We start from the raw sequence: 25,542 nt of genomic DNA on the forward strand, positions 1-25,542 counted from the left end.
AGTGTCTCTTTTCCCTTCTTTCTTTCCTTCTTTCATTTATTTTAAAGACCCATTCACATGAAAAAATATGAAAATAGAGTCACTATTGGCTGAAACGTACATTTGCTAAAGAAGAGAAAATTGCCTCATTCCTCCAGAATTCCTATCTCAAAATGGCACAAAAGCAAGGGCCATGTTCCTCACTGTGTGAGAAATACTACAAGACCTGACTGCCATCCGATTAACTCTAGAAAAGGGTGGAGCACAAAGGCCGTGTTAATTCTCCTTTGCCATAGCACACACCCAAGTTGCCATGAAGAATGATGATGAACTCTATCACCAAAGATGAACTCTGTCCAGGCTCTTTTTGCTAAAAAAACAGGAAGTGGAAAGGGTTTAGCTTGAGAGGAAAAGTTGTTCAGCCATTTGCCGGGAAGGAAGGAAAGGGCTTGCTCTCTGGGTGGGTTACCACATACCTGTAGTAAACTAGCCTATGAGAGGACTGACATCTCTGCTTTGAGCACAGAGCTAAGAGCCACCAATCAAATAGCAGTCCAGACTTCATATCCTGACGCAGCACATTTCCGGATCTTGCTCACACTAGGCTAGGGAGTCATTCTCAGTGATAAAGTTGGTGAATGCACTCTTGAGAAGGTAACAAATTAAAAACCAGCTGACTTGACACCATTTGAGTGAGGGATTCATTGCTGACCCAGTACAACACAATTTCCACCACCACTTAGTAATCACCGAAGAGGGGCGAACTGCACTCCGTAATTGTAAAACTACCCTGAACAGAGGGGCTGAGCACTGTTAGGTGGTAATTGTCCCATTTGCACTGCGCAGATTGACTAAAATTGGTAATTACTTTTTCAACTATTTATGTCTTGAATCTTATGATGTGTGAAAATTCAAAGATTCTAAAACAAATTTGGAATCCCCAAAAGTGCTGTATTATTTAAGTGATCAGAAATGCAAAAAGAACTACATAACTGAGAGGATTATTACATTTTGAAAATATATTTTGTATCTGTGGAATTTTCACTAAAATATCTAGCTTTCCCACAGTTGGTGTATTATTCTGATAAGCAGTGAAGTTGACATTCTTTTTTATGTCAACCATAAGACATCAGGAAAATAATTACTGGATCAGTTATTGTGAGACTTGTGTCACAATTTAGGAATGTGTGATCTCGGCTATAAATACTTCATATTTATAAAATGATTTTTCAGCTTTCAAATTATTTTTTCAATAACTGATTACCATAACAAAGTAGAAGGTTTACTACTCCCATTTAACAGATAAAGACAAGTGAGGTTAATATTTTGCCAACCTTTTACCTTGCCTGAAGCACTATGGTATATAAACACTACAGGGTTGAACCACCTCAAATTGCTAGTATTTCACCAATTTTGATCTACCACAATGATAATTTCATAAAGTAATATTTTCAAGTATCAATATTTTCAGTTATAATATGGTTATCACTTTTTTTTCTATTTTTCAATTTGCTTGTTCTTATCATTTTATCTAACCTCACTCTTACAAGTTTTCAAATTATTTTTTCTTTACATGTTTAGTAGATTAAAAAAAAGGTAAAGTGGCAATGAATACTAATAATGGAAGCCCCAACCTATGAAAAGCCAATGACTTTATACATTAAAAAAACTTACCAATGAGCAATTAGGAAGCAGGAGACTTTGCATGTTTTTAAACAGGGATGTGAAAGGAAAATGGTTTGTAATATTTAGAAAAGGGAAGTATTCTTGTCAATTCTAATTTTAGACTTCAACAATAGCAATTAGCATGGAGAAATGATGAGCACATACTCTGTTTTTATGCCTCTGGAGAAATCTTGACTCTAAATGTTTTCTAAAATAACAACAGCATTAATACAAAATAATATTTATTGACCACTCAATTCTTCCAACACCCTGACAAACACTTTATGTGAATGACCTCATTTAATTCTCGCTCTTCTATCAGGATTGATTTTCATTTTCCACATGAAGAAACTGAGGCTGAGATGGAGCGGGCCAAATTTCCCCAAGGTCATAGGAATAACAAGTAACAGCAGGGTCATACCCACCTCCTCAGTGACTAAACCTGAAGTGTTGGAGCTCATTCATCCAGATTTTTCCATCCTTCTATAAAACTTCCCAATATTTCTTCTATACATTACTGAATTAGTCAAAGTTTTTGTGGTTGATCAATTGAAATAATCAAATTTATATTTAATCATGAACCTGAGTAGGGTGAAAACAGGCACTTAGGTCCTTCTCATCCTATGGCCCCATACTTGCAGCCCATAGAACAGTGCCTGGGATATGGTACACACTGAAGAAATAATTGGGTAGAAGAGAATCGAATCGGTGCTGGGGACTGAACCCAAGGCTCTGCACGTGTAAGCATGCGCTGTGTCACTAAGTACACCCCAGCACCATTTATAATTCTTCCTGGTAATTTCTGTCATTCGCAGAGCCTTACCTTCAACTGTCTTCCTGTGAGAAAGCGGAGAGCTCTCAGTCACTCCCACGTTAGACAATATTACTCAACTTTGGAAACTTCCACCCCTACTGCAGTCAGCTGTACAACTGATTCATCTCACTGACAAAAATGTGATAAAAGAACTCCTACCACAGAGGTGGGGAAACCACTCTTTCTCCTTGAACAAATGTGCTTTCTGATGGCCAGACTGCTTTTCTTCTCTCGCCAAGGTTCAGTAGGTACTGAAAGCTGGGCCCAGTGAATGTGGGTCAGGTTTGTAATGGAACAACTCCACCCCTTTCATTACCATGGAATCAGTTAACAATCCTGCCAGTTCTACATGCATGCGTACATACATACATACATACATGCATGCATGCATACATACATACAGTAATTGGTCCCAGTGGTTATTTCGGTGCTATGAAGGTCTTAAAAACACTATTATCTCCTATGACGATTTGCCGGCCTTTCTATACTCCCACCAGCACATTGGGACTTCTAAATTACATATCATAATTGACACAAAATATCTGTTGTCAGGTAAAAGGGCCGAAGACCAAGACCAGACCAGGCCACAACAAGCCTTTATTAGGGGAACAGATCTGCCGGGCTGTCTCTGAACAAAGGAGAGACAAAAGCAATATGGCTGGGGCAGGGACAGTCTTTTATAGAGACTGGGGTGGGGTTTGTAGGGGCTGAGGCGGGGTTGAGTGAGGGAGTGACTAGGGAATGGAGGAGCCGGTGATGTCACTAGGTGGTAGAGGTGAGCGAGTATTAGGTTACTCTCTAGGTGGGAACAGGGGCATGCTGGGAAGAAGGGCTTGTTCTTTGGTGGGAGCAGCCATCTTGGCGTGATGTCACACAGGGGAAGGGGCAAGGCACCATAGGAAGAGGGCAGCTACTACACATAATAGCTGCTGAGGTGGTGGGAGACCTATCATCTGTCCCATCAGTGAATATCTTTATTAGCATCAAAATCACTCACAACCAGAGTTCCTCGATGTTTTTAAACATAACTTGCTCTAGGTGTTGCTTTACTAATTAGTCAGGATGAGCCCAAGGAAGCAAATCTGGCTCATGTTAAATTAATCGGAATGAGCATGGTAATTAGCAGAGCAAACTGCATCAATTTTCTAGAGAGAGTCTTTCTTCACGTTGAGAATAAAAATGGATATTATGAGGCATTAACCAAACTGCCTTCTGTGACTGCCAAGAGGTGTGTTACAGTAGCCCAAAATATCACGCTCGCAGATTTTCAGAAGTTAATGAGACATTTCCAGGAATGGTAAATACATGGTGTTAAAATGGGCGTGCCTCGGACGGGAAAACGCCAAGTCATTTCATGTTTATTCAGGCCTAACAAGCTCTTCAAAATGAGCATCATTTAAGAGGTGAATAGTGCAAAGAGGGCTAACATTCAACTAATTTTCCTTCAGAAAGAAAAGATTAAATTGAACAAAAGAAATGAATTAAGAGGTTTACAAATCAACAAGTCAGCCACCAGGACGGCAGACGCGGCTCAGCACTGGCTGGGCAGCACCCCCCCCCCCCACTCCCCAGGAAGAAGTTTTTCCAAACATGTCCCGAAGGCAGGCAACAAAGCGAGCAGAACTGACTACAGCCCGCTCACCGCTCACCGCTCACCGCCCGTGCCGTGCCGTGCCGTCTCAACTCTGTTTGGCTTCCTAATGAGCTCACTAAAAACCTAGTTCATCTCCCATAACCCTCCTCAGCCCTCCTTGAAATCCACCATTATGGAAATTATAGATGAAACATTTCCAGGCTGGGTTCAAGCCCGTGCGTCTTCAACAGGCAGGGCCCTGACCCCACCCTCAGCACAATGGAGCCGGGTCCAGCTCCAAATGGCTCCCACCGCAGCTTCCAGAATTAAGAGGCTGAGCTAGGTTAAGACTCTTTCTCAGGGTGACAATGATTTCCTCCTTAACACCCCCCTCCCTCCCATGAATGTGGGAATTTCGTGGGTTCCACAGTACATAAAATACAAGCTGTAATGCAGGAGAGGAGAAATGCGTTGTACTAATGACAAATAGCTGAAGCAGGCTAATGTGAATTCCCAGTCTGTTCATGAGGAAACTCCCTGGGTTCCTCATTACTTGGAGTCAAGTCCTCACGGCACCTAGACTGTAACTGGAAGATTACTGAATTGATGGATCCTTAGTTTAAAATGCAGCTGTTTTATTCTGCTTTAGTAATTAATTCTTTTTCCAATACTCTATTAAGCGTAGACTCTGGGACTGGGGATTTAGCTCAGTGGTTCTGCTGCCTGCCTCACAAGCGCAAGGTCCCAAGTTCAATCCCTGGTACCAAAAAAAAAAAAACCCACAAAAACCCGTAGACCCTGATAAAGTTCAAACTGAGAAGAATCTCTCGTGGCGTCCTTAGTTGCTCAGGAGAGTCAATGAAAACTTCCTACAATTCCACCTGCCTCCTCAGAGTGCTGATCCAATGAACAGAACAGTTTTTTTCTCATAAATTAGTCAGGCCATGTGGAGCTGTATTAGCTGATCACTGCTTTTGTCTCTCTACTTGCTGACTTGCTTTTCAGTTTTGCTGGCCTTTGTGCTGTCACACACAAAGTCGGAGCGCAGCTGCCATTCTGAACCCAAACCAAGGAAAAGAACAATTCGTACAAACTACATTTTCCCCCCATTTTATACAGCTGCAACTCCCTAGGCAGTACAGGGCTCAATGGGACCCAACTAGCTGAGAAATCAGTGCTAAAGGATGCAGATACATTGTGGAACTGGAAAAAAATTAACCTATTTTCTTCAAGGTTTTGCCAGGCTTTTGGGTTCCCTCCACAGATGACCTGCAGTCCTTGCTCCGTAGAACTTGTGCCGCCCTATCTACAGCAGTGCTGAGATCCTAGGTTGTTTTATGGAGGACACATCAAGGAGTGACAGAAGACAGGATAAACATAGGCCAAGGCCTATATCCTGGCTGGTCAGGTGGCATCAGAATTAGAGAGCAGCTATTAACCACACGGGCGTGGAGTGTAACCATATATAAACGGCCATTATGAGCACAATGGTATTTAGTAATAAGAGGAATCACCAACATGGCACTCCTTTTCAAAGGGTCACATGTACCAGGGGTCAATGTTGGTGAGTAAAACAAGCACCATCACAGTTTCTCAGGCAGGCCCTACACAATAGATTTTTTGTTCCTACGAAGATCATCACCACTGGGAATGCTTTCAGAGCAATGGACGCATTCTCTTTACTCCACCCCCACATCCCCAAACCCACCAAGGCCACCAAGCCAATGTGCACCAGCTTAATTCCCTGCAGGAAAACAGGTCAAAGACATGGGCCCTGACCCATGAGCCAGTGGGAAGAACACAGTATTTCTCAAGTCACTTGCAACATACATTCATAGGATAACTCCTATCGTTTGCTTTTAATTCTATTTCAGACAGTGGGAATAACAGTGAAAGTCTGGAAGAATTTTAGGAAATTCCCTTAAGTTTTTTATCAGCTGATACTAAATCCAGAGCTAAAACCAAGTTAGATCCTGTGATTGGAGTAGCGGGGCTGTTTTCCCATTCTCTCCTGGGCTAGGGCTGAGAGCACGTTCCCACCTTCACAGCATTCCTTCCTAGGTCAAAAGGTCATCTAAATAAGAAGATATTCTGTAAGAATCATTAATAAAGACAACTTTTTTGGCTTACTGTACATTCAACTGCATTTATCTGACCAGTAATTAAATAGTGTGTATATGGCACAAAAACAAAAATAAGTAGGTAAGAAATTCACTTGCTCAATGCACACAACTGATACAAGCATATAGTCTGCCATCAGTGCTACATTATAAATAAAAGGTCCCTGTTACTAAAGAAGCCAACTTCATCTTTTTTTTCTTCTTTTCTGCTGCCTAGATTTTCTCATTGTTGTGGACTGTTACTTAGAGCACCTTGAAGCTCTCAGATGCAATCCAAAATGAGTTATTTATTTGTAAAAGAGTCAAACAAGTCTATCAACATTGCTTCTATTTATAAATTATATGTTTAAGAGTACAGTAAAATAGTCATGGCTGTCAAGTTACATGGGAGATAGAGAATTAGAGCTATAACTTTAAAAAAAATTAGAGATACTTTCAAATTATTTGAACTAGTACTCCTAAGCTACAAAAACTAAGAACACCAATACTTTAAGAACTAAGCATTTGTGTATTTGTTTACTCAAAAAGCTTAATTAAATATATCAGAAATGGAATCTACATTCCTACAAGTCCTAAAGATACTAAGGCTTGTGGATATAAAATATTTTCCTAAATGTACTGTCTTCTTTTTAGTTTTTAATTACCAAATTTTCCAAAAGTATATTTTTTCAAAACTCATTTTTACATGTTCCCCTGTAGCTCTCTTGGATTACCAAGAATGGCAAAGAAGAATATCCGTAAGAATGGAAATCATCTCACTTGGTATAAACTACAAACTTTAAAGACCTCAGTTTTCTCAGCTGTCCTTAGGGCAGGCATTACAGTGTTCTAAAAACAGTGTTATGGGCTGTTAAACTAAGCACATATTCTGCACTGGTGTCTTAGCTCCTGGAAGTCACGGTGTGACACACTCCCAAGTTTAGTATCTGTAACCTCTGTGCTTTCTGTGGAGTGTTTGGGAGGTAACTGGAAATTGGTGAAACAATTATAACACGTGCTCAAACAGGGAAAAACATTAGATGAGAGGAGAAATTGGTATTTAAAATTTTTAAAGACATTTGGATGGAATGCAAGTAAATAAGTGACTAAAATCAATGTGTGTGCAATCTTTTTTGTAAAGACTTACAATCTTAGCATCATTTTGGTATTGAGTGTGGTGCTTAGCATTTGGGAGCAGCTATAGAGGTACATGGATTCAGCACAATTCTAACAACTGCAGAGAATGGCTCTAAAAATAGGAACTTGGGGGCTGCGGATTTAGCTCAGTAGTTTCGTCGCCTGCTGTGCAAGCGCAAGGACACGAGTTCAATTCCCAGTACAAAAATTAATTAATTAATTAAAATTAAAATAGGAACTTGTAGGCCAAAATCTTGTTTTACCCATCAAAGACATTAGAGACAGAAATAAGTAACTAATAATGAAAAGGCATGAATGTAATTATCATCTATTTTTGAGGGTATCACAGATTTTGCAGCCCTATCAATCAAAAAAGGAAATTAACTAACAAGTGAAGAATTCTCTATAGAGAATATATGATGTAGTCAGTAAATTTAAGTAGGGTTAGACTCCTGCACAAATGTGCATCTGAGCCTCATTCCGGTTATTACCTTACCTGAATATAGAACTGCAGCACAGACACTGTGTAACTAATATCAAAGCTGACTTTCTTCTTAGGTGCACAGAAGTCTTCTCCTAAGTGTAACCATGGAGGAAGGTGTCAAACAATTGGGAGAGTGCGTGGCTAGCACGCTCAAGGCTCTGGGTTGGATTCCCAGCATCTCTCCCTACTCACCTCCCTCCCCCAAAAATCAGTTAGGGGATAAGGACCGAGGGACTAGGAAATCTCCCTACAAAACGCCAGGCTAGTAGATCAGACTGCACCAGGCACCCAAAGAGGAGCTCACTCAGGCCACAGTGAAAGCACTCAGGGACAGACATACTGATTTACATCTTGTCTAGGAAACAGACTAACCCATAAAATCCTATGTAAAACAGTGGCTGCACTTATATCTGTAAAATATCTTTAACATACAGGTCTTAAGGTAAAACCACCAAACACCAAACTACTACAGATGACAGTGCTTATTTACTAAGATATCCACAGTAAACATGCATTAACAATATTTTGGAAGTAACTGGTTACCATGTCTACTTGCTTAATCATGCATTAGGATCTTGAGCCTGCGTCAAATCTTTCAATATTTGCATTTAACACTTTAAGAAATAATCTTAAAGTGACCAAATCATTCCTCTGAAATAAATTATACATGGGGCTGGGGATGTAGTTCAGTGGCCCTGCGCCTACCTGGCAAGCGCAAGGTCCCAAATTTGATCCCTGGTACCAAAAAAAAAAAAAAAAAAATTATACAAGGAGGTAGAAATGCTGGGCCTTTGGGGAGATGGTTGTAGAAACTAAGATTTGTAGTCACCAACCAGTTTTTCTGAAACCCTTTTCAGAAGTACAGCAGTATTTCCTCTTAAGTTTTGAAACCTGGATGCTTCACAATAAATAGAATGGTAGCCATAAAACATCTGAAAATAACTTTTTAAAAAATCTTGAAAAAAGATCTTGAAACTAAAGAACTACAACAACAAAAACAAAAACATTTTGGCCAGTCATGGTGGCACACACCTGTAATCCCAGCACTCCCAGCAATGCTGAGGCAGGAGGATTGCTATGAGTTCCAGGCCAGCCTCAGCTATATAGTGAGTTCAAGGACCATGTCTCAAAAAAAAAATCTTGAAACTGCTTAAAGCAAGCAGAATATACAAAAATCAATAAAATCTGTAAAATTCAAATAAGGTATTTTATTTCTTCAAGTAAATTGTGTTAAGATCACAGGGGAAATTACAACTAAGACTCGAATGTATGGCTCCTGAAACTGTAATGCCAGTGATAGTCTCTGGAGCCTCCTGAACTGTTTCTATTCTGCCTCAAGAGCAATAAGTTATAGGAAAAGGCACAGGAACCTTCTGGGGACCCAGGTGTCCAGGGCCAGCCACTACGACCTATGACTCCATTCTCCAGTCTTAAGTCCACCACTCTCTGCATACGGCACTAAACTGACAATTTGGTACTGACACTTGAGGTACTTTCAATATCCAGCATAAGAGGGGCAGGGGTCTAAGAATTACTGCAGTGTGTGACAGATTCCAATTCATCTTTTTTGAGAAGAAATAGGATTGCCAAGGCAGGCCTAGGGAAGTAAGATTGTCCCTCTTTCAATGTCAAAAGTTGCAATAATAAGCAGCAAAAATCAATAAAGACCTTTAGTTACAAAAAATATAAACTGTTAGAAAGGACAGAGCTCAGGGCTGGGGATTTAGCTCAGTGGTTCCGCTGCCTGCTTGCAAGCACAAGGTCCTGAGTTCGATTCCCAGTACCAAAAAAAAGAGAAAGGACAGAGCTCAAAGATACGGTTAAAGGAGCAGAAGGGGAAGCTTTTCATATGAATACTGGCACATACAGCTGTAGTCTTTTGTGCTAGCACATTAGATTTTCTACTTGACAGATCTAACCATCTCTATGGGATAAACACACGGGAATTTGGGGAGTCGGTGACTTTTGTACCTTCACCATCCTATTCATCAAAATAATAGCTTAGAAAACTGTGGTCATTCGGCTCTTGAAATAATATCAGAAAACAGGGCTCTAGAGCCATCAGGGAATATGGTAAGATATCTTTGATTCTAATATTATACACAATCAGTAATTTCTCAAGATTATAGATGGCTTTACAACCTGATACCAGATAGAAATTTATAGGACAGATTTATAGAGAAGAGTTTGTGCTCTAATACTGCTATATTCTATGGTCTATCAAAAAACCTTAGAGGGCCAGGGATGTAGCTCAATGGCACCACACCTGCCGGGCAAGTGCAAAGCCCTGAATTCAATCCCCAGTACTGGAGGAAAAAACCCAAAACCTTAGAGAAATGTTAGGTATATGATAAAATGTCACAACTCACCTGAGTTTTTTTCAGAATGGAAGGGAACAGCCCCAGCCCAGATTCCTGGGCTTAGAACAGGTATCTCACACTACCTGACACCTCTTCTAGTAGACAAGGTGAGGTGTGGAGGTTTCGTGCCTCTGGGTTTGGGGTCAGACAGACTTCAGTTAGAATCTTGGCCCCACCACTTTCTAGATATTTGAGGTAAGGGCCATTTCTTAGCTTCAGTTTTCCTAACTGAAAAACCTACATCAGGTTACCAGGACTAAGTTACACTACATAGACACAGCACAGTACCTGCCACAGAGCAGTAGTCCAACAATAGCTGTGATGATGATGATCTTTCCATTTCTGCCACCTTTGGGCACATATAACACAAGCACAAACATCTTTCCTAGGTCTAGTGCTCCTTTTGCCCAATGACAGTAATAATCCAACAGAAGAACTCAGACGCAGGCTACGGTACTGATGCAATACTGAACTAAGCTAGTATCTAGAAAGAAAAGGACTGGACTCCAGATAGCACTCTTTTTAAAGTTCTTAAGAAATTAGCTAACATATCATTTTCATTTTTCTCCTCTCTAACAACATAGGCACATTATAAAGAGGATTTGAAAAGTGAACTAATGTGAAGAGAAAAAAAACTTTGCCCAATTGGTGTTGACGTGAAAGACCTGCATTGAAATTCTTACTTGGTTCAAACAATGCTTAGACTAAAACTAAAAGTTGAAGACAATTTCTTATTGTCCAGTATATGAAAAGTTTGATCAGAGGGACTTCATGATGAATTAGATAGTAATTTCTGAGGAGAGTATTTAGTTTAGAAAAGCAAAGAAAAAAACAGATCTTACAGTCTTGTGATTTGTTATATCTCAACAAAAGTAAAATATTATTTTATGTAAGCTTAAAAAAACAAAAAAGAAAATCCACCTGTGTCTCTATATAACATATCAAATAGGGCTGGGGATTTAGCTCAGTGATTCCACCGCCTGCCTCGCAAGCTGAGGACCCGAGTTTGATTCCTGGTACCAAAAAAACAAACAAATAAACATATCAAATAAGTAGAAAACTAGGAAATTAAACATGACTTTGTATATCTATCTATCTATCTATCTATCTATATATATATACTTATTCTCAGGCATGAAAACAAACTATCAATACAGAGATACTATATTTAGGGTATAATGCACATAAGTGTCTGAGTTTTTCTCTTTTGTGTAATTGCATAAAAATATACTTAGAACATGAATATGTATTACTATAAATATCCACAATTGCAAACAAACAAAATCTACATCATTTACAAAATGAAAACAGACATTATAAATCATAGTTGGAATCCTTATGGTAAATAACACAATAAAACACATTTACATAGGCAAATGAATTGAATTAAAACAAATGCAGGAAAACTTCTTATTGCTATGAAGAATGACATGATTTTTATTTTCACTAGTCAAAATAACTGAAAGATTAGTCAACTTAATTTTAACTGTGTAGACACCATCAATATTGTTGATGTTAGAACTTGAACAAAAGAAGGTATTAGAACACTTACGCATGAGAAATTTTATTGGATTGGAGTATCAAAAGCTATTGTCTTCAAGAAATCCTGAAACTCTATAGCTTTTAAGAAAGTCAGGATTAACTCTTCTCTTTAAACCACAAACCTAATCCAGTCAGTAAAAATCAACAAACAAGTACAACATTTCTAAAGAGGGAATAAATTATCTATTGTCTGGTATTATTTCTTAGGCAACTAATTCCTGCTAAAATGTTCAACCAGAGATAACTGGATATTTACTAAATGTATTTTTTAGATCTTTAGGATAGCATAGAAAATTATGCAGATAGGATACCACAGGATTTTTTAAAGTGATGTCTAAACATAATTCTAATTTCTCTGACCACTCATGGTGTAATATAGTTCAGAAATCTTTCAAGATTGAATCAACTAGAATTAGAATTACTCACATGGTCCCAATTCAAAGTCTGCCCTTTCAAAAGTGCATAACGTAAATTTTGGAAGCCCTCAGGGCAGGTGGCAGTTTAAGCACTTCAACCTGTGAATTGCTGGCAATCAAATATAAGGTCTCAGCACCTGGACATGTGGCTTCATGCTCTTGACACTACTATAGGCCCTGAGATACATCTCTGGAGATTTGTCAGGAACGACCCTGGAAGTCAAGAACTAAAGAATGTCAAGAAATCCTTTAGGGAAAAAATATTGCCAAAGAGAAGAGAAAGCCTGACTGGTTCTTTTTTATTTGGTAGTAAGGCAGAAATATAACTTGCTCAGAATACTGAGGATGCCTTTAAGTAATTCAAGATCTCTGAAGAATTTGCACAACACATATGACTGACATTGTGGCTTGAATGTTGCAGAAGCACCTTTCAATTAAAGAATGTGGTTTTATTTTACTGCTTCAATATTTCAAGCCAGATAAAAACAAAATGCTAAGCCAATTCATAGCTAAAAAGAAATCACCTTGGCTGAATTTTTTAAAGCCCATCTAGTGAGCATTTCTAAGGCTGCAAAGGTATTAAATGGCATTGGTGAGCAAATTAAAAAGGAAATTGAAATGAACAGCTTGGAGGAATTTCTTTTTATTCACACAAAAGTATCTTTTTGTTTGTTTATTTATTTATTTTTGGTACTGGGGATCAAACTTGGGAGATCTTTTTTTTTTTTTTTTTTTTTTTGGTCCTGTGGACCAAACTCAGAAACACAAAAGTATCTTTTAAAAACCCACAATATGAAATATTCACTAACACTCCAGTTTTTTGATCCAGTTGGATGTGTGACTAATGGAACTGGTAGATTTCTTTGGTTACCAAAATTCTTATTTTCTCCCAAACTAGTGGATGTTTGGGGCAAAGAGCAAATACTAAAACACAAATAAGCATCATTAGCATAATATATATATTTATACATATACATACATACATATATATATATATATATATATATATATATATGAAGTTGATGACCATGAAATAAGAGTTTTGGAAAGTCCCAGAGGAAAAGCAGTCTTATTATTTTCTGCTTCAGCTTCTTATGCATTCTTTGCCATTTCTAAGCACAGGAGAAGATAACTAAACCTTTAGAATATGCCAGTTTCATTTCTAACTTCTCTGTTTCCAACTCAAAGACTGACCCCATGCATCTGACTAACATAAATGAAAAAAATATGAGAAAGAAATTGCTTTTTCAAACCATAAATCACTGTTTTAAAATCTTTAACAAGTGGCATATGATAGCTCAGGCTCCAATTTAACTTGAAGAAATAAAAATGAAAGGTTGTAATAAAGAAATAATAGAAGGGTAGCAGCCTTTTGATTAGAAAGATGACATGGGGGTTTTAATGACTTTCTCAGGACAGCCAGTTGGTGTCATTAAATTTTACACCATTTGTGAACAGAGTACCTTTTTATGCAAAATGCACTTTGCAGGTAAAGAACACACATACAAAATAAAATGGCCTTTTAAAAGCCCTTCTAAGGGCCGGGGATTTAGCTCAGTGGTTTCACCACCTGCTGCACAAGCGCAAGGACCCAATTTTGATCTCTGGTACCAAAAAAAAAAAGTTCTTCTACATCTTTTCTCTGAGGTGGTGGGCAAGTAATTGATCCTCTTCAAGGCCAAACCACCTCTTCTGGAAAATTGGGGGAAACCTGAAAAAATTCTGGGGTAATCACATGAAAATTTCTGTAAATATTCATTAAGATCTAGAAATCTAAAACTAAATATAAGATATTACTTTGTACATGTGATCTGGACACCGTTTGAAAATTAACATAGATAACATGTTAAGAGTGGAAGATGTAGGGACTCTCACGATCCTTATCACACAAATGGAAGATAAGTTCACAAGTGCACAGAGGTGATGACAATATTAGCAGCGACTAACTTTTTTTTTTTTTTGTACCCGGGATCGAACTCAGGTCCTTACGCTTGTGCAGCAGGGAGTGAAACCACTAAGCTAAATCCCCAGCCCCAGCAACTAACTTTGAACGGGAAGTTATAACATGCCAGGTTTACCTGATCACCCGATGCCTTCCACTAAACCCTGTTGCATGATAAGAACAAAACTTACAGGCAGAAAAGGGTGGAACTCAGCCCAAACTCCCACACACTGGAGACTGAGCCTTCAGAACTACTCCACATCTCCTACAGCCATGTGGCTAACTTGGACCCGCATTCAGAATCTCATCTGCTGAGCCCACTCTATTCTGGCCTTCAGGTTCAAAGTAAAAATCAGAACTGTAAAAAGAGGAAACTGGAGTAGCATTTGACTTAGCACCAAACCACAGTACATAGAAAACTAAATATCTGACCTCTAACTTCTCCCACATTTTTACCCTTTCTGAGCCTTTCGCCTACAAACTTGCAAGCCTTGCTTGTGTCTGTGCTATAGAACAAAGACAATGGGAAAACAAAAATAGGAGCAGCAAAAATTTTGAGCTAAGTTTTCTCTTCCTTTTAGTAATTATCCTGTATCCTGAAATTCACAGAAAGTGATGTGGGCTTAAAGTTCAAGCCATGGAACCAAAACTAATAAAGTCAGTGACTGTTGATATATGTATATTATCATTACTATTATTATCATTTTCCCCTTTATGCAGCACATCATATATGCCCAACCCAGTACCCTATAAAATAGGAATTTAGTAAAAAAGAAAGTGGTTCTTCAATACGTCCATTTTCCTATTTGTATAGTGAGGACATTCATTAGAAGTGTTGTAATTTTCTGAGCTAAATTCCTAAATTCTGAGCTAAATTCAAAATCTTGTAGAAAAATTCTTGACAAGAAAAACATCAAGCCTCCTGTCACTGTACTGAAAAGATAACCTCTTCTTGCTCATTTTCAAGTTGGGGAAGCAACTTGAGGCTAATTCTCCCTCTGAGAGCTCCAAGGGTTGACACATGCGAGTAGAGAATCCTGCCACACATTACTCAGGAGAAGAGCATGCAAGTTAAGAAGGGTTCCCATCACTCAATGACCAAAAGACATGGAAATTCTGGGCCTTCTGAATGTCCATGAATACGAAAAAAATATCATCCAGGATCCTCCAACAATAGGGAGGAGTCAGGGAAAACATTACTGTCAGTAGAGATAATAAATGTAGATGAAGCTAGAGATCTAGGACAACAAGGCACAGATAGGTTGGGCTTTACAGCTCTGTTCTTCCAAATTTTCCATGATGGACAACATACCTCATTCATTGCTCACCACCTAAAGCAAACAGGGCCAAGCCATCCACTCCCAAACAAGCAAAGACTACTGTTTCCTCTCTTCCTCCTCTACAGATTTCAAACCAACCTCCAACTCAGAGGACAATTAAAAAACAAAGAGTTTGCTTTTTCTATGCTCCAAGCTAGGTATGAATTCAGTTCATGTCAGAAGTAAGTCTCCTGGGATCCTCATTTATCCATTTTTGAGGGTGTAATCAAACCTGCTTACTTTGAATCCAGCACTCAAAGAGTATTCAAGGCACACTGTTTGATGAATACAATGAGGCATAACTACAAGGGGAGCTCAGTGAATGGAATATTCTCTGCAAGAATAGTTGGAGTCCATGAAACTTCTGACCATTGAGAAAATTGCTTTTTACACAACTGAAAATTGATCCTGAGCCCATGCTGACCCAGACTCCGGGGATATTAAACTCTGAATGTGCATCAGTGAAAGAAGCAGAGCTGAGGACAGCTTCTTCAGAGTGTGTTGGGAGGAAGAGCGGCCCCCAGAGGCAACACAAAATGCCTCAGTGGTGAAGCAGGCCTAGGGAGCTCTGTTTCTACCTTCTGCAAACTTAAAATGCACATTAGTGAATTAGGGGAATCTGAGCATTTCTATACTAGAGGAAACCCTCCTCTACTGCAGTTTTCAATATAATGACACAGTTCTTTTTTTTTTTTTAAGTAATGTATATTTAAATATCCTGGAAACCATAACTTTCCAAGTGCTGAAGATGATTATATTTACTCCATTTTGTTGTATCATTTGTAGATGTTAATGATTACAGTGCTATCAAAATTTACAAAACTGTGTCCTTACATACAAATTTCTAGAATGGTGAAAGGTGTGTGGGACCTATGTGAATCACAGCAACTTAAGTGCTTAAATTACTTCAGGGAAAATGTCAAAGCTTTTATTTTTTAAAGCTATTAGAAATTTACTTCTTCACTCAAAAGAATATCCATGCTTTCAAATAGACAGTATTTCAGGGAAGCACACAGGCCTCCTATTTTGACCATGAAAGACATAGTGAAGAATTTGTCACTGCCATTCAAAAGGAAGGCGATTATGTCACTACTCCCATTCACAAATCTTCAATAGGTCCCTATTACCTACCAAATCAGGCACAAATTCCCCAGCTTGCTATTCAATGCCCTGCACAATATGGACCCAATCTTCCTTTCAAATAAATAATCATTATTGAGGGCCTCCTACATTATCATAGCACAATGAAGAGCAAGGAAGGAAAGGAAATGCCTAAGACATACAAACTGTCCTCAAGAATCTTACAGTCAAGCAGGATAGTAAATAAGTCACGTATGAGCACAACAGCACCAGGGGAACCTTATGTGTCACAAGAAAGAATCAGAAAAATGTGCAATGGGAATTCAGAAGAAAGGAATTACTTCCAAGTAGAAATTGGGATCTGGGGCTGGTGGCAGGGCTGAGGGCAGGGCAATACCTTTCCAGCTTTCCAGCTTTAACTTCCTTTTCCCAGGTATAAATCTGAGATTTAATTTTTAGGTTTCTTATCAGGGTCTCCATTATATGGGGTAAGTTTTCAACCATTTTAAAGGCAACTTTTAAATTAAAAAAAATTATGTTCACTTAGGTTTGAACTAAATATAAAATTACTGTCACTTTTTATGAATCACATCATTGAACTCCCACCTCTCAAAATCTATGAAATCAGGCCTTATTAATTGGTCTCATTTTTTAGATGTAAAGCAGAGGATAGAAGACTTGCCCATGACAAATAATAGATCTTAAGATTTTAAAGCAAGCAGGCCAACGCCAGGGACCACATCTTTTAACCATTACAACCACACTGCCCCTCCACACTGTTTAGGACAGCATGCACCAAGCATTTCCACTTCAGTAACTTTGAATGTGCAAATGCAATCTCTGCTGAGAGAAATATATGTCCATACTTCAAAATTCACAGCAGGAAAAGAAAAGACTATCTAGAGCATTGGCACCTCCACCAAGGAAGAGTCTGTGTATTCTGGACTCTGTCTTCTTCCCCTCTCCCCCCGCCCCAGTACTGAAAATATAACTCAGGACCTTGTGCTCGCCAGGCAGGTGTGGCGCCACTGAGCTATATCCCAGCCTCATCCATTCTTTTCATATGAGATCTATCAGCTCTCCTTCCTCTCTACCACCCCTGCCTTGACTGAGCCCTCATCTGTCATCCACACTACTAAGCCTTATTCCATATTTTACTCTTGTTTTCCTCAAATATATCCTCCAAATTTTATGAGCCTCTTTTTTTTCCAGTACTGGGGAATCAAACTCAGGACCTTGTGGTTGTGAGGCAGGCGCAGCAACAATGAATTATATTCCCAGACCATCTAACAAGCCTCTTTTAAAAATTTAAATTTCATCATAAATTCCTTTTGTTTAATTGAATGGAATCCTCATATCCTATATCAGTGTTTCCCTGGGGCACAGATTAAAAATTCAGATTCCTAGAGATTTCCATGGAAGTCCTAATTTCGGATGTCTATAGTTTGCCCGGGAATCTGTATTTACGTGCCTGTTAGGAACTGAACATAAGCTTCTTAGCATGGTAAATGAGGATCTTCATGTTCAGCTCTTAGCTGCCTCTCTAACTTCCCTGTTCACCATGCATTCTTTCATATAAACCCAGTCTTGGTCTGCAGCCCATGTAGCTTCATACTTCTGCACCTCCCCATTGTCTGCTCGCTTCATCTGCTCCCCATGACCTCAATACCTGGTTTACTTGGAACCACCCACTGAAGGCCATCAAAAAATTTTTTTGTAGTACTGGGGATTGAACCCAGAGCCTTTGCAATGAGCAACATCCTCAGCCCTGTTTTTATTTTTATTTTGAGATAGGGTCTCATTAAGTTGCTAAGTTGCCCAAGTTGTGATTCTTCTGCCTCAACCTCTCAGAATGCCATCAAAATCTTTTAAAACCTCCCCAATTCTTTGAAGTCTTCCACAAATACTTTAGAAAGCATTAATCATTCCATTTTTTGAAATAACTTGTGACTTTATGTGAAACACAGTATTAGAAGAATACACATTTATTCATTTACATTTCTGAGTTACTTACTGAATAGTATAAACTCAGTGAGGAAATGTTCCACATTTTACCTATTTTTATATCCCTAGCACTTAGGACAGTGCTTGGCACCAATTATATGGTCAATAAATGCACAAAGAAAATATTCTGTGGTAGTTATAAAAAGACTTTGAAAAAACTCAATGAATACTCAAAATATAACTACCCTATGAGATAGTTATTATCCCCACTTTATAGGTGAAGAAACCAACATTCAGAGAAGGTGCAGGGTGAAAAGGAATGCTCAGATCCACCTGTTTCTCTTTACACCAGGCTCTGCCCACTTAAGCATCAGCAAGCCTTCCTCAATGCATGGCCCCCTAAGTATCTGGCATCCATGAGCTAGTTGTGTACTATTCATGGTATCCCTCACCCCATCCTGGGAAGTGGTAGGCTACTAAAGGCAAGGACCCATGACTTCCATATTTGTATTTTCCCCAAGGACCTTGCTCAAAGAACTTTGGGAGCTGAATCTAAATGACATACACTTAGAGGAGGTCTTGAGAGATGGAGAACTTCCTGTGTCCAGACAGATGTGTGATTCACACATCAGCTTCTGTGTGTGGCAATCTCTTAGAAAAGGCTATCTTTGGGGGAGAGTCCACAGGTTTTCAATAATCAATGATTTATCATTCACATTTAGTACACAGAAATTTTGAAAGCTTTATTTTACTGGGTGGCATCTCCACAAATGTTAGTTGGAGGAAGAAACATGAAATTTTACACCTTTAGTCTACTTTTGTAACTCTTGAAACTTAAAAAATAAAGGAATGCTTGGTTTTCAGGCAATAGCAGTATCTGTAGCTTGTAGGAATAGTTTAAGAAGGAGTATTTTCATTAAGCAAATATTCTATTGAGTAGAGGTGGTCATCCATATATCCTCTAATGAATTAACAGTCCTTAAATAATTAGAACTGAGTTAAATATACCTAAGTATAAAATTCTCCTGGTAATAATGGAATGAGTTGGAATACATTTCGGGAGAGGTGAGAGTGTGGGCCTCTGTGATGGGGCTCATTTATTGTTCTACCTGTGAAATGTAGAAATTCCAACAGAGAGAGTTCCAGTTGGATAATGAATAATGGAGAAGGTGCTTCTGCTTACAAATTTCCCTCACACTTAGCAAGCACTACAGTCTTCCAGTGTTATGCCATTCTATCTTCTTCATAAAATAAACTCTAAGGCCCAGTTATTTTTCTGTCAAACTGGCAAGAAAAAAAAAAAACTCTCTTAAACTGGGAATGGTAGCACATACTTGTAATCCTAGCACTCTAGGAGGCTGAGGTAGGAGAATTTAAATTAGAGGCAAGCTTGGGCAACTTAGCAAGACTTTCAAAATAAATTTTAAAAGGGTCCCCATTAAAACCACACACCAAAAAAGGTCCTCTAAAAGCAAGAAATAAAAAATATTATCATCTTACTATGAATTTAAGTCCAGAAAAAAAACAAAGTCCAGGACATAAAAATGTTAGTTATACCCTTGATGAGAAAATGTGCAGCCACTCTCTATGTTAAAAGATAAATCGTAAAAAAAAAGATAAATCATACAAATAAGACCTGTGAATGTAAACATTAGAGTCCTGGAGCGTGAATTTAAAAGATCATCTAATTCAATCTCATTTTACAGGTGAGCAAAAGTCTGAACAGATTAATGGACATATCCAAGGACACAGAGCTAATTAGTATCAGCACTGGATAGAGAAGAATAAAGGAAGTAACAGTTACTGGTTCCAGGCAATGTGGCACACTTAACACAAGGAGTCCTGTCTAACATAACCTTCAGGACACCTTCTAGGGTAAGCAGTTGCTCCTTCACTTTGCAGGAAGGAAAACTGACTCTAGCAGAAAAATGGAATTTGAACCCATGTCTGTCTCCTAGCTCTGTGTCCTTTTCTATGCAACTAGGTCTTTTGACTCTCAGTCCAAGATTCTAGAGAGTAATTCATACAGAGGAAAAGGAACTCACTAAATGGTTTTGATTCCATCACCAAACACAATTATACTTGCTGAAAAGCAAACTATTAAAAAAATAAAAAACTGAAAGACATAGGTGGGAAATCAATAAAAGCATGTGGGGCCTAAAATTTACTTCCCACTAGGGCTGGGGACTTAACTCAGTGGTGCCGTCACCTGCCTCACAAGCGCAAGGTCCCAAGTTCAATCCCTGTTACCAAAAAAAAAAAAAATTACTTCCCACCTTCTTTACCCATGTGTGAAGACCAGTTATATCCTCAAGGTCAATCCCACCCTCAAGAAGCAAAATGACCTTGAGTCTACCATAGAAAACTATTTGCCACATTAATTTCCTAATTGACTCAGCATTATACTTCATGACATAAATCTATACATTCTTCCATAGATAACATAATGAAAAGCAATCTCATCTCCAAGTTCTGATCCTATGTATATAATTTAAGACAATATTAAAGGACAAAGAAGGCAAATTTAAAATTTAGGAACTTATTTATATCCAAAAATTCAAGTTTGAGCTGATGGTCTACTGATTTATTTAAGGCAGTAAAGAATACAACGAAGTTTGAATAAAACAAAGTAATTTCATCCTTTAGGGATATAATAGAATTATGGCAGATATATAAATACATTCCATATAGTTCGTTTATGTCGTCACACATCCATCAGAGAATCAATAGGCAGAAAGTTTTGATAAATCTGTCCATCTTAAATATAGAACTGTGAAAACTGTAGATTCTGTTTACAGATTCAAAAGTGGACTTACTAATGCTGGATAGGGGAGTCAGTGATACTCCCTACCTTGGCCTCAGAAAAGCAGGGGGAGAGAGACCAGGACTCAAATACTAGAATTATGATGTAAGGTAAAAAATGTTGTAACCCAGGTCAAAGTGCCACAGGGATACAGAGACAGGAGCACTGGCCTCACACCTGGGCAAATCAGGAAGGTTTCACGGGGGAGATGGTCCAGGAACTGGATTCCCATTGGTAACAACTCCCTAGGCAGAAGACAGGCAAAGACTCCCTCTCTGCATCTCCTTCTCAATTCCAAGCAAGCTGAGGAATATTTTGGCCATATAGAGGATACGAGATGGGTTCATTCATTTCAAGAAGGAGCTAGATTTCAGTGACACCCTGTAGGTGCTTCCTTGCTGGTCTCTACAAAGATAGTGAACAACTCAAGATGACTCAGGGCAAGTTTTAGTAGATTAAAGTAGTTTATATTATTGTTTGTTGTGACATAGAAAGTATTTGTCAAGGTCAAATTAAAAACAGATGTCAACATGCAAAGATGAATAAAAAGTTCTCCAACTACCACACTGCTCAACACACACACACACAACAAGTAAGAATTTCAAGAAACCCTCTGTGGGTAGAAATGGGAAAGAAGAGGGTATGGGGATAAAATGGCATCATTTCAGACCATTCTTGTGAGGCAAAGTAAAGACAATGAAGGGAAAAATAGAGCATGTGTACTACAATGTATAGCACCATAAGGCTGTGTTTGATGCTCTAGAGGGCTTCAACACGTACTGTTCAGCCAAAAATCAATTGAAAAATCAGCATGATAACAGAGCATGAGTTGCCCTATAATAGCCTTAAGACCCCCAAGGCTATTTGAGTCCCTTTCATCTGCCACACTGCACAGACTCTATGGGGACCTCACTTCCCCTCCGTGAGTACTAAGCCCCTCTGTATTTCTTACCTACTGCTTTGCTTTCCCTTAGAAAGTGTGGCTGACAGGGAATGATGATGTTTTCAAGGATTTTTTTTTCCTTTTCTGCTTTATTCTTCATCTTCTCTTGACATTAGCACTCAAATTTATCCTCTCCTAGCAGTCAATTTCCACAGTATTAAATGGTCAGCCATAATCTCTGAAGAACCTAATGAGTATTAGTCTTGTTTTTTGAGTGCCTTAACTAACATACTTTAAACTGCCCCTTAATAAAATCACAGTTCAGGCGTATGCAAATGTGACGTGTAAGCAATTCACAGCAGTGCTATAAATATACATATATATTTCATTCCAAGATTTCATCTCAATGTTTCTTCAATCACTTCCTCACAATGTCTGGTTTGTTCAATTTATATTTCTACTTGGCATTTGGTGCAAACCCCCAAAGATAAGATACATCTGTCCCTTAGTCACAAATCTTGGCATTTTTTACCTTAACTCAATCGGGAAATGACTGGTTGAAATTACCTTATTAGCAGGATTTCCTCATGATAAAATATTTTATTTCTAGACTTTCAAATTTGACATGAGATGTACCAACTCGGTAGTGACATATCAAAGCTTAAGGAGAACATATAAACACACTGATCCATATGAGGGAAGGAAAAGCTAATTAGGAAGTCAGCTTCCCTATGATTATCAGCTTGTTTATGGGGAGGGAAGACTCTTCTGAATTGGCACTGTAAATTCATCCCCGATTATGGCGTTAACACCAGATCTCATTTCCACAAATTCCCCGAAAGCCCCCACCCAAGCCATTTTGGTTAGTTATAAAGAGTTGTTCACTGTTTTCAAAGAATGACAGTATTTCATGCTTTGATTTTCTCCAGTTTCAGGAAAAATTAATCAGTTGCACAAGCTGGTTGTCAGATTTCACTTCCCTCATGGCAGAAAGCACACATATTCATTGTCTGCTATAAGAATAAATTTTAGCAATTTTTCCCCATGTCAATATGAATATTAGACGGACCCAATTAATATGAAATGCTTCTACACTGCTGGAACAGACAGTGCTGCAGAAAGACTCATTTGCACAACCTGTTCATGATTATGGGCCATAAGGACACAAAGATGGCACACACATTTGTGGACCATCTGAATTCTTATACAAAGAGGGGAGGGGGAAGGGGGAGCTGCATGACGTTTGCCTGACTGTCGTGGGTCATGGTTTTTAATCCAGAGTATTGGACATGTAATGCAGCATCAAGAGCTGATCATTTTGTTTAATCACCTTTTGGATCTTTGCCAGATGGTCTCTATTGAGAGCACTGCAAACAGAAAGAGATGAACTGCATCCAACATGCCACCAGAGCTTTCCCGTAAATGTCTGAGAACTGATTCCAGTAAGAATTTAGTCTCAGAGCAGAAAGGGATACATTTAAAAACTATGTGCATTAACTATACTTTTCCCCATAGAATCCTCACTTGGCATGAATAATTTACCCACTCTTATGTTAATGGGATCTTGAAAGTATCCCTCTGTCTGCAGGGCAGCTATGCTCAGCTTTCAGTAATTACCCCACCCAGTGAAAATAACATGGCTTCTGCATTGAGCGGACTCTACCTGGCAATTAGAAAGATCATGGCTGACAGGGGAAAGATCTAGAACTGGACAGAGAGACCCTTGTAGCCCAAGGAAGAGTCAAGCCCTGAAGGGCCACTGGTAGAGAGTGGATGTGCATGGGGATGGGGAATGGGAAGAAGGGTAAAAAGGAAAGTTCACTATTGTCAAGCTTGTTACTCTTTGACTTATTACTCAGATTTTGCTTAAATAAAAATATGTCCCTCTTCTATTAAGAAGTGTGAAAAATATACGTGGCCAGATTAGTTTTGAAGAAAAAAACCAAATGATATCTAAGGAAAAGAAATACAGTTATCACGGAAGCACATCTGCTTTAAATATTTTATTAAAAATGTTTAAAATTGCAATAGTGCAAAATCCTCTGTATTATTTTTTTTGGATGGAAAAAAAGAATTACCACCCCCCAAAATATGAGACAACAAAAAAGAGAACTCATTTTTGACCTCTGTTCACAAAACTCCAGGTTAGGTAGCTCACTGTGTAAAAATTATCAGGCTAAAACATCTGGGAAAGAAAGCTATGGAACAGCAGGGAACATGACTAGTTTATTTTTTATCTTTCATTTATGAGGCAGTATTCAAGTTTAATTACTACTCTAAATTAAACTCTAACTGGCATCAGGAGACATCCCTTTACATGACTAAGTTAAAAAAAATCTAGAAATCCCAACTCTGGGTTTTTCAGGTAAGTTGATACATATAGGAAGAGATTATTCAAAATTAACAGCAATTATAGAAAGCTTTTAAGCATTTATGGGCACCATTATATGCTTCCAGAGTAGTTATTTATTATAAGAGTAAGATTTTATTTCTAATAGTTACTATTTTAAAAAGTCCTAAGGAAATCAACAGAAATTATTTGGGTGTTTGCTGATGGTGGAAAGATGGTATTTTAAAAAATTTTCTTTGGGGGTGGGAGAGGGAAAAAATGCAAAACTAATATTCCACGTACAACAGCGTCTTCTGTGGCCACATTCAATTACCAATTACAGTCTCAGAGAAATTTCTGATATAATTAAGAGGACAGGAAGAAAAAGAAATGTCATTGTATTTATCATAACAGTAAGTGACCAGTTTGGGATGAACTTAGCTCTATGAAAAATAAAAGTTAAAAGCAACTAGCAAAAGATTATGCAAGATGGGATCTGTCATATTGTATTTAGGGTTATTTTAGAGAGATTGCTGCACTGTGAAAACATTCCATTGACAAGAGTTTTCCTAGACTAAATAAGAAATCCCAGTAGAACATACTCAGGACCCACGGTAAGTGGGATTTAGGGCTTTTCCTCCCGTCCTCCTTTAAAGATGTACCTCGGGCCAGGGATTTAGCTCAGTGGTTTTGTCACCTGCCGCGCAAGTGCAAGGACCCGAGTTCGATCCCCGGTACCAAATAAATAAATAAGTAAGTAAGTAAATAAATATGTACCTCCAATATTTTGGTGAGGAAAAATACTACTTTATAACTATAACATGTATTATAAACTCCAAAGCATAATGATATCTTAGATGCTTGCTTACCTAGAAACACTGGCATTCACTAGTAAGGGGATAGTTGTAGATTTCAACACCATGATTATTACTGAAGAACTGTGTCATAGCTAAATGTCTAGCTATGGAATTCCAGCCTCACTGCCTGGATAATAAAATGGGTGGCAGAGTAGGAGGAAACCATGCTGGCTCTGCAGCTCAGAGTCCGGAAGGATTAGATACAGAGATGCTCAAGTGCTACTGCATTTAGGTTAAACTGCATCTGGCAACAGTATGGTTAACGTGTGTGGTGTGTGCAGTTACTGGGCCAACTGTCTCGGTATTTCTGGGAATC

General features: G+C 38.5%; 1 protein-coding gene across 1 annotated transcript in view; it reads right to left on the bottom strand.

Annotated features, from left to right (window-relative positions):
* Nucleotides 1-25,542, bottom strand: part of LOC101700858 (large neutral amino acids transporter small subunit 1) — a 92,543-nt gene that overhangs the window by 43,078 nt on the left and 23,923 nt on the right.

Source organism: Heterocephalus glaber, unplaced genomic scaffold (assembly GCF_053883595.1).
Source record: "Heterocephalus glaber isolate CG9 unplaced genomic scaffold, H.glaber_assembly_v1.0 deba00000809, whole genome shotgun sequence".
Lineage (NCBI taxonomy): Eukaryota > Metazoa > Chordata > Mammalia > Rodentia > Bathyergidae > Heterocephalus > Heterocephalus glaber.